This window comes from Apis dorsata, unplaced genomic scaffold (assembly GCF_000469605.1).
Source record: "Apis dorsata unplaced genomic scaffold, Apis dorsata 1.3 scaffold_188, whole genome shotgun sequence".
In the NCBI taxonomy this organism is placed as follows: Eukaryota; Metazoa; Arthropoda; class Insecta; order Hymenoptera; family Apidae; genus Apis; species Apis dorsata.
Window position 1 is genome coordinate 494912 of NW_006263473.1, and position 13337 is coordinate 508248.

The 13337-nt window shown below is 34.0% G+C and overlaps 1 long non-coding RNA gene and 1 pseudogene across 1 annotated transcript in view; one reads left to right on the forward strand and one right to left on the reverse strand.

Moving 5' to 3' along the window:
• LOC116185458 overlaps positions 1-13337 on the forward strand; it is a 130946-nt gene that overhangs the window by 70471 nt on the left and 47138 nt on the right. The gene's annotated exons all lie outside the window — the stretch shown is intronic.
• Positions 3337-11323, reverse strand: LOC116185457 (annotated as a pseudogene).

Here is a 13337-nt window from a genome sequence, read left to right on the forward strand (position 1 = left end):
CGAGGGATTTTTTTTAACGAGGGAGTTAAAATTATTTTTACTGTACTGTAGTAGTCAAGTTATATATCTATTAGCCCGCGCAACTTTTCAAATTGCCCCGTATATCTCGATGAAATTTCTCGATCCTCTCTCTCGCCTCGAATTTCTTCCCTCGCGCCTCGTCAAATTTCATCCTCCTCCTCTCCCCCTTCCCCCGTTCTTTCTCCATCTTCATCCTCGACTCTTGCCCTCCCCCCTCCTCCTTCTGCTCCTCCGTGTCCCCCGAGGGAGTGGCAGGAAGCGGCGCTATTAGCCGGCGTAACTCTAGCCTCGTCCGTCCGTCCAAGGATAATTGCGCGGGCTAATGGTTCCTTTTTTCCTGCTTCGCTCCTTCCCCTCCCCCTCCCCTCTCTCTCCCACTTTGCCCCCCTCGAGGTTCGACTAGGTAAAAAGACTAGTCTTCCGACCTAGGAATTTAAACGCGCGCCCCAGAAGAGGAGGAGGAGGGGAGAGAGGAGGGGTCTGGCAACGATATCCTTTTCGTTACCGTTCGCCTCCCTTGGATCGGACCTTCCTACTTTTGCCTACGACCACGGAATTCGAAAACAGACGCTGCGATTTGCGCGTATGCCCGCGCCTCGTTTCCCTTTAATTGGCCCACGGGACGCGCTCGTTGCGCCACTTGCTTGCTTGAGGAACGAGGTGACGTGATCTTGTTTTTCAACAATTTTCTTTTTTCTTTTTTCTTTTTTAATGCAAAGGAACAGCTTTGTCTCGATCGTCGCTCGGTTTCCTTCGTTTCGTTGTAATCGATTTGTTGTTGGGGATTAAGAAAAAGTGATTAGAATTTTTAAATTTGTTTGTTTCAATCGCTCGAATTATTTTTATTATATAGAATTATGTGAAATTATATGAGAATAAGTCGAGATTGAGGTTTGAGCGATTCGAGTTTGTAGATTTTTAAATTTGACATTAAACTTTTTGAACGATTTGGAGAAAATGTATATTCACATCTGGAACTGTTTCGAGAGATGGATGTGACGTTTAACTCAATAGCTTTGGAGGAGTTCTCGAATTAGAGTATTCATTGAAACATGAAAGAAATAATATATTGAAAAGTAAAATGATAATTTAAAATTCAAAATTATGAGTTGTTTTCAAATTGTCTTTCTTGAATAGAGAAGGGATATATAACGAGAAGAAAGACAAAGAGAGAGAAGTAGTATAAAAAAAGTTTTATTTGAAGTGATGAAGAAGAAAAGAGTGGAAGTTGTGAAAATATGAAATGAATGGAGAAGAAAAATAAGAAAAAGACGATAAAATTGGAAGGAAGAAGAAAGAGAAGAGAAAAATTTTGTACAAGATACAAGGAAACTTTATATAGCACGGAATTAAAAGAACAGAGAAGATTGGTATGTGAAAGATAAATTTTTATTTTTAAATAGAAAGGAAGAGGGTTTTCGAAGAAATATTGATTTTGAAGATTTTTAAAGGAGTCAGAAGTGGATGGATGAAAATATAGAAGATATATACAAGAATATGAAAAAAAGTAAAAAAAGAGAGTATAAAAGAGTTAAAGCACCTTAAATAGACAGACGGATTAAAATAAAATGACTAGAAAGAAAAACTTTTTAAGTTGCTAATGGAGAAAAAAGACTAGGAGAAAATTAAGAAAGCGTGGAAAGATTTAAAAGTTGTTAAATTGAAGTTTAACAAGCAAAAGATAAGAAGAAAATAACGTTACTGTGTAACTTAAAAAAAATATATATCACAGAGTTAAAAGTAATAAGAGACAAAAGAAAGTAAAATATAAGATGAGCAAAATAATAAAATAATTAAAAAAAAAAAGAAACAAATATAATATTTTTAATAACTTTACAAACATAAACTTGTCTAAAAATTATTTTCCATAACGATAAAAAGAACAAGAAGCAACAAATGAGGAAGAGATACGATGTAACAAAAAGAAGAAAAAAAGAAAAAGAACGGAAAGATAGGAGAGACAAGAAGGACACAATAGAAGAAGGAATATCGAGAGTTAGAAGAAAGAAAAAAATAATAGGAGTTGAGAGTAAGAGAAGAAAAAAAAAGAAGAAAAGTAAGTCGAGCAGATAGATAGAGGGAAGATCCGATATTATCGATACTGACACCGCTACGATCGAAAGGATCCTCGGTTGAATCGTGAATTTCAAATCGTGTTTAAACAAAAGAGCTTTTAAATTAAACTTCTCGATGTTTCTTCTGAACCGAACTCGAGCATTGGTCTATCTCTTGCGTCAAGAAATTTAATAGCTTGAATGGAAATTATATTCTAGAAGAGAAAACTTTTATCATCGATGCGAATATATTCATATTCATGATCCATGAAAGCTTCAGAATCTTTTTTCGACGAGATATTTTTCTCGATGTGTAAGATATTTCTTTTTTTCTTTTTCTTTTTCTTTTTTTTTATCATTTCACGGATACAAATAATCGTGAATTTAAAATTGAAGGATTAACAATTTCATCAATTTATCAATTTAAATAAACTTGAAAGTGATTTCATTTATTATATTCTCTTCCTCGCACGAACAGGAATATTCCTATAGTTGCAGCTATATATCGCTTAATACGTTCGTACGTATCTATGTCATCGTAGATCATTGATTATATGTCAATAATGAACTTCAACGAGGATAGACAGGATAATAGAGTTTACTGCATTATGAATACGTATCAGGTATGTGTTACGTGGATATAAATTTTATTACTTTGTTCGATATCTATCGAATTTTCATCTCGAATCTCATGATAAAAAGGGGTCATAATTCGAAACTCAACTTTTCACGTACGAATGTTGTTTTTTCGTTTACGTCGAATTTGCCGAATATGATGAAATTGAACGTTTCAACGTAAAATTTTTATGAATGTGTATAATACTGTCACAATTGATGGAGTGTAATTTTCAAAATGGAGTTAATATATATGAAAATGTTTATTTTATACGGATAAAAAATATTTCCAATTGGATGAATAACAATTTTCGAAAAATTTTCGTATTTCCGTTTAGAAATATAAAAAAATTCGAGATTATAAAACTTAATCAATCGAAAAATAGAATTCTTTTCCATCGTCACGAAACTTTTAACCTAACCTCAAAAAATGATATTTAATAGGCCATTATAAGGCGGACGATTCCTATTCTTTTTCACAAGATTGAATCGTTCTAATGAAGCGTTTGAAATATTCGCATGCCTCATACATGATTCGAGGAACTACGTTCGATTAACCATAATTTATTCGAAATCCTATTTCCGGCTTTCGAAACTAACGAAATAATTTCTTTCTTCGCTTCAGTTGTTCTTTACACGCATTTGTTCATCGAGGTCAATCATTGTGACGAAAATGGAAACGTTCTGTAACAAGATCGAACTCGTTGATCGATAGGGAGAAAAAAAAAAAATTGATCAACTTTATATTTCACGATCATTCGCGTCTTTTTCAAAAGACTCGCATCAAGAAAATCTAAAGGGATTCCATATCGTATAATCGTCCCTTGGAATCTATTCAATTCCCCCTTCTCCTCCTCCCTCCTCCTTGCTTCGATAAAATTCCAACAAGAACGACATATCCTGGCTCAAGCGTTTCGACACGTACGCCTTAAACACGGTGGTGGTTCGTCATCGATTCCGGGGCATAAATGCGCCCATGGAGAATCGTAATTCGCTCGGATCCCATGGCGGTTCGTGTCATCGATGGTGCGTGTCACGAATGCCAACTGCTCGGAGGCCGCTCGTCTGTCCATATCCTTCGTGGCCATGTAGCGTGTAACGAGCGGTCCTCGCCCACAGTATTGTCCACGACCAAGGGGCAAACTTGCTCCAAGTGGCCTGCCTGCCGGCGGCCGGAAATGTATCGTCGACTGGCCGCCTTCCGCCGGTCACGATTCGTCGCACATTCCTTCCGTTCTTCCTTCCACCTGGCCCCCTGACAACCTGTCAAGATCAAAGGTGAAAAATGCAATCCTGTTTCGAGTTTCGATTCTTCTGGTTTTTTATATTGGTTAGGTTAGGTTAGGTTAACTTAGACCCCTGAAGTGTGTTCTGTGTATTCTGCATTGTGCAATGTAGTATAGTAGGTAAAATTTTGGTTTTAATCTTTCTTGATTTGATGCTTTGATTAGCTTAGGTTAATATGATTCAATATTGTTGAATGGTATGTTTCATATTTTACATTGTGCAATGTAGCATTAATTAGTGATGAAATAAAATATGTTGAAAAAAGAAATGTTTTGGTTCTAACAATCCATCTATAAAATTGAAAAGCATTATTTTTCTTTATTTGATAATTTGATTAGGTTAAATTAGATTCCTTTCATTCTTCTTTCTTTTCACCTAGTTCCCTGACAACCTGTCAAGATCAAAGGTGAAAAATGCAATCCTGTTTCGATCCTTCTGGTTTTTTATATTAGGTTAGGTTAGGTTAACTTAGACTTCTAAACGGTGTGTTTTGTGTATTCTGTATTGTGTAATATAGTATATTAGGTAAAATTTTGGTTTTAATCTTTCTTGATTTGATGCTTTGATTAGGTTAGATTAATATGGTTCAATAGTTGAATGGTATATTTCATATTTTGCATTGTGCAATATAGTGTATTAGTTGGTATCTAGTGAAAATGAAATGAAATATGTTGAGAAAAGAAATTCTTAATTTGATAGATTGATTAGGTTAAGTTCCTTTCGTTTTTCTTTCCTTCCACTTGACAACCTGTCAAGAGTGAAAAATGCAATCCTATTTCGATCCTTCTAGATTTTATATTGATTAGGTTAGGTTAAGTTAACTTAAATCTCTGAATGGTGTGTTCTGTGTGTTCTGTGTGTTCTGCATTATGTAATGTAGTATGTTAGTAATAAGATGAATATAGTTGAAAAAAGAACTATTTTGTTCTAATTTTTCTTAATTTAGTACTTTGATTAGGTTAAGTTAATGTAATTCAATGATTGATGATGTATTTCATATTTTGCATTATATAATGTATTAATAGTAGTTGGTATCTAGTGATGAAATGAAATATGTTGAAAGAAGAAGTATTTTGATTCTGACAATCCATTTATAAAATTGAAAAGTATTATCTTGATTTGATAGTTTGATTAGGTTAAGTTCCTTCCATTCTTTTTTTCTTTCATCTGGCCTCCTGACAATCTGTCAAGATTAAAAGTGAAAAATGCAATCCTGTTCGATTTTTCTAATTTTATATTGGTTAGGTTAGATATAACTTAGATTCTTGAATAGTGTGTTCTGTATATTCTGCATTGTGCAATGCAATAATAGCTAACGTAGTATGTTGATAATAAGATGAAATATATATAATTGAAAAAAAGAAATTTTGGTTCTAATCTTTCTTGATTTGGTACTTTGATTAGGTTAATGTGATTCAATGATTGAATGGTATATTTCATATTTTGCATTATGCAATATAGTGTATTAGTAGTACTTGGTATCTAATGATGAAATGAAATATGTTTAAAAAAAATTTTTTAGTATTTATAATATTTATAAATTATTTTGGTTCTAACAATGCATCTATAAAATTGAAAGGTATTACCTTTCTTGATTTGATTAGATTAGGATAATATAATTCAATGGCTGAATGATGTATTTTATATTTTCCATTATGGAATGTAGTATATTAGTGATAATATCCAGTGATGAAATGAAATATGTGAAAGCCTGATAATCTAAATTTAAAAGTGAAAAGTATCATCTTTCCGGTTTAATAATTAAACTAAAGCAGTTTATAATAATGTAATTGGATAATGGACCAAATATATTGAGTATATTATTATGAAACGTAATAGTCAGTGTGTAGTTAGTATTTAAGTTTTGATTCTGATTGAATTAATATAGCTAGCTAAATGTTTGATTTTGGTCTGATTGAATTTTCCTGGCCCGAATATATTTGATCAATTGTGAAACAATTCTTCACATTCAAATTTTAATACCACTTTATGCATACATTATATTCACGTCTTCTGTGATCAGCGTTACAATTAGCAAAGCGAGAAGTTAATTAATTTCGGTTAGAATTTCAATTCAGGCAAAGAGCTGGTAATCGAAAATTTCATTTATTAAAACCGGCGAAGGACAAAAGGGACGATAAAAGATTTAACAAAGTCAAAGCTTTCGTTTTAGTGCACGATTCAGAGACCGTGTAATTAGTATCTCGTACAGATTGATAAATAAATGGCCACGGTTGGGTCTTGGGGAAAATGAGGTCTTTGTAATTAACATCATGCGCAGCACCCAGTCGCCAATCTCATTTCTCGTCAGGATACGTAACGTTTATCGTTTCAACGAGGTTATTAGTGACTGATGAAGTGTAATATACGAGAACAGGCGTGTATCATCTCGTCCATTCTCTAGATATTCGTAATATTTAAAATGCATCATCGCTGAATTATTCGACGAGAAATAATATTTCGTGTAGAAATGTTTTATTGGAACAATAATAAATAATACGAAATTGTAAATTTTTAAACAAATTGTAATTGATATAATAATTGATCTTAGAATATTTAATGTAATAAAATATATATATATATAAACCTGGAGGCTGATTGTTTTTATTTTTTTTTTCACTATCTATTTTTGTTCTAATATTTGACTATCGATTTAATTAAAAATTTTAATAAAAAATTAACTAAAATTTTAATCAAAAATTAATTAAAAATTTTAATTAAAAATTTCATCTATTTTGTCTCTAGAGATGCGAGAAAGATTTTATTAATCGATTTTGAATCGATTAATATCCAGTAGAGCAATTTAGAAGTATTTATTCTATCTTTTAATAAAATATATTTTAAAAATAAACGACTTTCGAATATTTTCTTCCAAATTTTAAAAATTCAAAAATTCTAAATTAATAAATCCAAAATTTGATAGTCACGATATTATCAATAGTTATTAGATCATTATGCATAATAGCAAAGAAAGAATTAAAAATTTTGTTTCGAGAAATTAAGAATTATCGAATATTAAGAAAATTCGCTTATCTTAATCAAAATATTAATAATATCCTATCCTATCTTAATACTGACGCATTAATAATGACGCATAACACTTTGTAATTACGCTACTTATTCAATGATAATATCTCATGTTACACGTGCGGCTGTAACAATACGCAATTATTCTAATTCGAACGCATTATGAAGGACGATTTTCCGTCATATTCCAATGATTTCGACGCCTGTTAGCACTCCATTGTTCGCGATGTTAACAAAATTATACATCCTGAATAACAACGATTGTGTCCAGACCCCTGTACAGACATAGTCGAATACGACGATCCATGAATTATGAGAAACGAATCGATCCATATTTATTAATCATGCCCCTGTAACGAACTTTCGTGAATGTTTTATGAAAAAAAAAGAAAAAGAAAACACTTGAAAATTTTTTGTTATTTTATTTGGAAAATGATCGCATTATCAAATGTGAAATGAAAAGAAAGATAAACGCGAACAATCGTTCAACAATTTGAAATATATTATTATAAGTTATTCAAGTTTTATTTTCAAATCAAAGTTATCCAAAATCTGTTTCTATTTACAGATCTACAATAAATTTTTAGAACACGGTCAACACTTGCAACTACACAATCCGCTGTTTGTTACGCGTGATTTACGATTCGTATCATCCTCTGAGAGAAAAAGGGGATCAAAAATATGGAATAGAATGGCAAAGGACTCGTAGCTGGAATTTTTAATAATCAAAATATAAAAGAAATTTGAAATAAATCGCATGTGGGAAGCACAATTCAATTTCATGAAATCATTGTTATTAAGTAATTTATTCCGGTTTAGATTTTATACAGATGCGCTATTCAAGTGAAGTGAGGAAAGAATATGTATAAAATCAATAATATTATAGCATTAAGATAAAGAAATTATGATATAGATTATTTATATTTATTTCGTTTTTAGAAAAATTAGAATTTATACAGAGGCAAACAAAATATCTATATCTGATCAAAATTCATATAGAAATTTCCTAATAGTATGTATATATATATATAGTAGTAATGAATTTGATTAATATTCCAAGCTGGGAATAATCACTTTGCAACGTCGAAATAACTTGTAATGATTATCATTAAATTTCTATTTATAGCACAGATCAATTTACGAACCAATTATTTCATAATTTCTATAAATATGTAACATATAACATATTATCGATTATTCATTTACTTATTAAAAATTATTATTGTTTCTTATATATTCTATATCTTGAAATAATAATTTTTCAATAACAATTTAATTCAATTTATCATTTACTAATTTTTTATTTCATTCTTTTTCCAAAAAAAAAAAAGTTTTCCAATACTCTCCTATTAATTATCGATTATTTGAAACAAGTCGTAGATATCAAAAAATAGGAGAAATATCTCTATGTACGTTTATCGATAAAAATGCTAACCGTTGCGTTGTGTAAACTGTTACGAACCGACGATACCGTTGTATATGCCAAATTCGCGGCAATTTTTCTGTTGTTTGTTAATTATTTGAGGCAGCTTGTTTTGGTAACAGGAATTTATCGATTACAATGGGAAATACTCGGGGGAATGGAGGTATCAAAAAAATTTCGGAGCTACCTGCTAATGAAGATTCGCATCGCCGATCTAATACGAAACTAAAATGAGAAAAAAATATTCGATCATTTATCAAAATTCAATGCCTAATATTATTATCTCCTGGCGGAGAATTATTTATATTTTTCGATACAAAATTGTTTAAAGATATAAATAAATCGATTTAAAAAAGAGAAACTTGATATTTGGATTTTTTTTTGCGACACGTTTTGATATAAATACAATTTTTATACATATTAAATCTATATAAAGTAAATTAAATGTAAATATGCATGTTGCAATCGATTTTATTGCCTTTTACGTCGAGAAATATAAAAAAAAAAAAAGAAGAAAATTATTCGGTGATAGTTCATTAACTAAAAAAATTCAAACGTTCTTGTAAAGACAAATTTATTTAATTAATTAAAAAAACGTAATTAAAACATATTTTTTTCTATTTTTTTATCAACTGCCAGAACTTAAAATACACACAGATATGTAAGTATATCTACATTTCATTCAAGCAATTAAAAAATTTAAATTACCTCTCAAGCGAGCAACATAACCTCAACCGACTTCCATCCAATTATTAACTCCGCCACGCAAAACCATCGCGTCCCACAACAAATTCAATCCCTGCCAGGACAAAATAACAAATTAACAATTATTATTAAACCGCAATCAGACCGACAGGCACCGCAAAAACGGCAACAAAATGCAGAAATTGTTAGAAATCCCACTTTTTTTCTACACCCAACGGTGTAAAAAAAAATTCCTTATTTATCGTATACTCCTAGCGAGCAACATAACCCAACTAATCTCTATCCGAATTATTAACTCCATCACGCGAACCAGCTGGTTACCAACAACCATCTTGTTACACAGATATCCGATCCCTGTCAGGACAACGTTTCTAATCCATCGTTCCTACCGAACACATCGGGCTTTACGTAATTATCGATCTCCCCGATTATATTCGCATTAGATTGCGCAACCTAGGACGTCGATTAGGCGGACGAGGCCTCTCACGTGGCCCGCTCGATCGATCCTCCGTCATTTTTCCTCTTCTCCTTCTATCTCTCTCTCTCCTCCTGTCTGGCGGAGGCCGCTCCTTCGCCCCGCTTTTGCGTTGCCACGATTAACATTTATTGTCGCGGCGAGACGAGTTTAAGGCTCGTTCGAGGACAGAATTGACATAAAACAATTAAACGGCGTATCGGCTAATTAGTCCAGTCGGGTGGCCGGTGTGCACGCGGTAAACACGTGATCCACGTGACTCGAAACCTCGGTTTACAATCCGGGAATAAAGGACGAACGCTTGCACGCCTGTTGACGCTCGTAAATGAACATTGTAAGCGGATGGTAACGAGACGAGTAAACTGTGAAATGGATACCTCCTAAAAATTTACTTTTCGAATTTTTTACCAGGATAATCGGTAATTGGTTCTTCCGTCTTCCGTTTCTTTCAACTAGAATTTTGCTAGAAAATAAGAGGAATTTTAAAATTTGTAGAATCGTAGAAGAAGAAATAAAAGTCTCTATGAGATGAGAATGAATTTTCGTTTACGAGAATAGAAGTAATGTAAATATTTATGTGCTTGTATAATGCAGAAACGAGGCATGAAGAATTGCATAAAAGAGGGAACGGTTTATATATCGTTCGACAAGCTTGCTATGAAACATAGCTTCCGAACTCCATTCAATTAGCCTCCAAAGCCCATTATTCGTGCAGGCTTGAAAAATGATTGGGTATATACGTCATCGTCCGATTCGATTCGATTCGATTCGATTCGATCGGTATATATTCCGCGCGTTCGCGTGGAACGTACACAGGAGAGAAGCACATCGACAGAGATGCGCCTTTCTTATATATATATATATATACAGGGTGTCACGAAACGATAGCCAATTACGAGCTTCAATTCGAAGATATCGAACACGTGAATATTCAAAAAGTTTAGGTTGTTTTTAAGAGGAACATCTTACCTATCTTACAAATATATAATATTTTTAACAAACGACGATTCATTGTTAATTTATTAATCAACAATTTTATATTCAATTTGCAAGATTTTAGAACAAAAACATACGCGTCACGATATAATAATTCACTTCAATTATTATTTTTCTACTTTTGCACCAATGAAAAAAAACTTTCGCTTGTCCAACCAATCACACGACACCTTCAATTTCCGCACATTCCATTCTTATATAAAACAAAAATAATTAACCGTCTTAATTAACCGAAAATTTCATTTCCTCCAAACTGCCCACCCCCGTATATAACAAATACAATCATTCATCCATCCCGATCAGACACCCCGTATATACCTATCTATCCCCATGCATACCTGTGTTCCATCATATACATCCGTGCGGTGTACTAATGGAGGAAAGAACCAAGCCCACGATCGCGGATGGGTGCGGCATTCTACTTGGGCTAATGCGTGGGTGTGCCGCGCGCGTAACACTGCCTTAAGTAATTGTTTATTGCCGTGTCGGCCGCCCTTCGATCCTTCCTCCTCCTCCTCTCCTCCCCCTCCTCGCTTCGTTTCCTCGAAGCGGCGGCTCCCCCCCTCCGCCCCTCCAAGCCTTTATCGGCGTCCCGCTGTTATCCGAAGCGAAGCGCGAGCCTAATATCGTCCTTCCCGTTCATCCATCCCCAGGAGAGGGGCTGGTCCCCCGTTGCCCTGTCCCGATACCACGAATATTGCACGTGGCCAGCGTGCCTGGCCCCGCCCCCCCCTCCCCCCCTCCAAGCCTTTATCGGCGTCCCGCTGTTATCCGAAGCGAAGCGCGAGCCTAATATCGTCCTTCCCGTTCATCCATCCCCAGGAGAGGGGCTGGTCCCCCGTTGCCCTGTCCCGATACCACGAATATTGCACGTGGCCAGCGTGCCTGGCCCCGCCCCCCCCTCCCTTCTCGGCATCGGTGGTGATTTCTGCTATCTATGGATGGTGATGAAAAAAGGGGGAATGTGGGGTGGATGGCGTCCCCGGCTCGGAGAGTTGTTCTTTAAGGAAATTGAATCTCGAGCGTGATGGGTAACTGGTTTTGTGTGGTGTGTATGTGTGTGTGGATTTGGTGGCTGTACGATGGATTAGTCGGGTGCGTAATTTTATTAAAGATCCTTTTTTAGGTTAGGTTTATTTTCAAAGTTATGAGATGTTTAGAGTTGTGCAAGCAACTGGCTAAAAAAAATGATTTTATAAAATGAATTTTGATAAATTTCAATCTTATTAAAAAAGTTTCTAATTGAAACGTTTAATAATCTTCTCGTAATTGGGGAAAGAAAATCTAATCATCTCTACGTGTAATGATGGAATGTATATATATATATTTTTAGAATTTTTGTAAAAATATTCGACATGGAAGAAAGTTGGGTAGAATCAACAAAAAGTACTATTAGTATAGTAGAACATCCATCTTGTCTCTTCCAAAAATGTTGGAAAAAGAAGAAGAGAAGTTGGGGCAGAAAGCATTCTGTTTGCTCTATCGTATCCGCTTCCAAACAACATGCTAATTTTACGAGCAACACGAATATCCTCCCCGCCAACAAATTATCAACATACTTCACGCTCGAAGAACATTGCCGGCGTTCGACCAAGTTCCGCGATAAACTTATAATTTAAGCGCATTACACTCCGTGGCTCGGACGGAACGACCTCGTAAACGAGCGTTGTTTAAACAATTCGACGGGAAACATTAGGAAAGGAACGAAACAAGCTGGCGTTCGTGCGAGGCATGGCCGGACACACCGGAACGATCAATCATAGTTTTCAAACAAGAAAGTCTCGCGAAAACGAAAACTCTGGTGGACTGTGGAGGGAAAGGGAGGTCGGTGAGTGAGATAGAACGATGATGCGCGTGCAAGTAAATTCCGCCAACGCCGAGTTCCTTCTTCGAAATTGCGAGGAATTATTGCGAGGTTGTTCGAAAAGTTCGTTTCTCTTTTTCTTTATTTTTTTTTTGATTTTTGAAGAAAATTATTACTTTGACCTGTATTTTTATCATCGTGGATTGTTTCTAGTAAGATGTTTTATGCTGTATTGTCCTGAGTATTCTATTGCAACTAAAATTTAAAAAATTAGAAAGTATCTTTGAAAATAAAATGACGTCTTTTCATAAATTTTCATTTTAAAGATATTACATTTTATCAATTATGAAAACGTAAAAATTGTCGAGATAATTAAATTAAATTGTATTTTATTGTTTTAATTGAATCAGAGGAGATTCGTTAATTCGTATGATATAAAATCTAGAGAAAAAAGTTTTCGATCGACCTAATAGAACGGCAGCCATGTTTTATCGATCTTGCTGGCTTTTCGGGTCATGTCGAAATGGTGATTACCGGATATTAGAAGTTACGTCATAATCAAGTTGGAGTCTGGCCGGTGGATGGACTCAGAAACAAAGTTTTCGACGATAGAATAGAGTTTCGATTGGTTTTTACTCGCACATCCATCGCATCGGTGTCGCTACCTTTGTTTCCAGGCGAGCAGACGATAAATTTTCCGAATCGATCCAATTGGCGATCTTTCATTCTTGTTATCATGTCGAATTTTATACATCGCTTTGGAAAATTAAATATTTGGAAATGTCTGTTCCGTATGCGAATAATTATTATTATCTACACATCGTAATAAAATTCACGTATATTTAATATTTATTCTAATTATTAATTATTGATTAACGTATAATTCGAAATTAATAAATATTATATATATATATATATATATATATATAT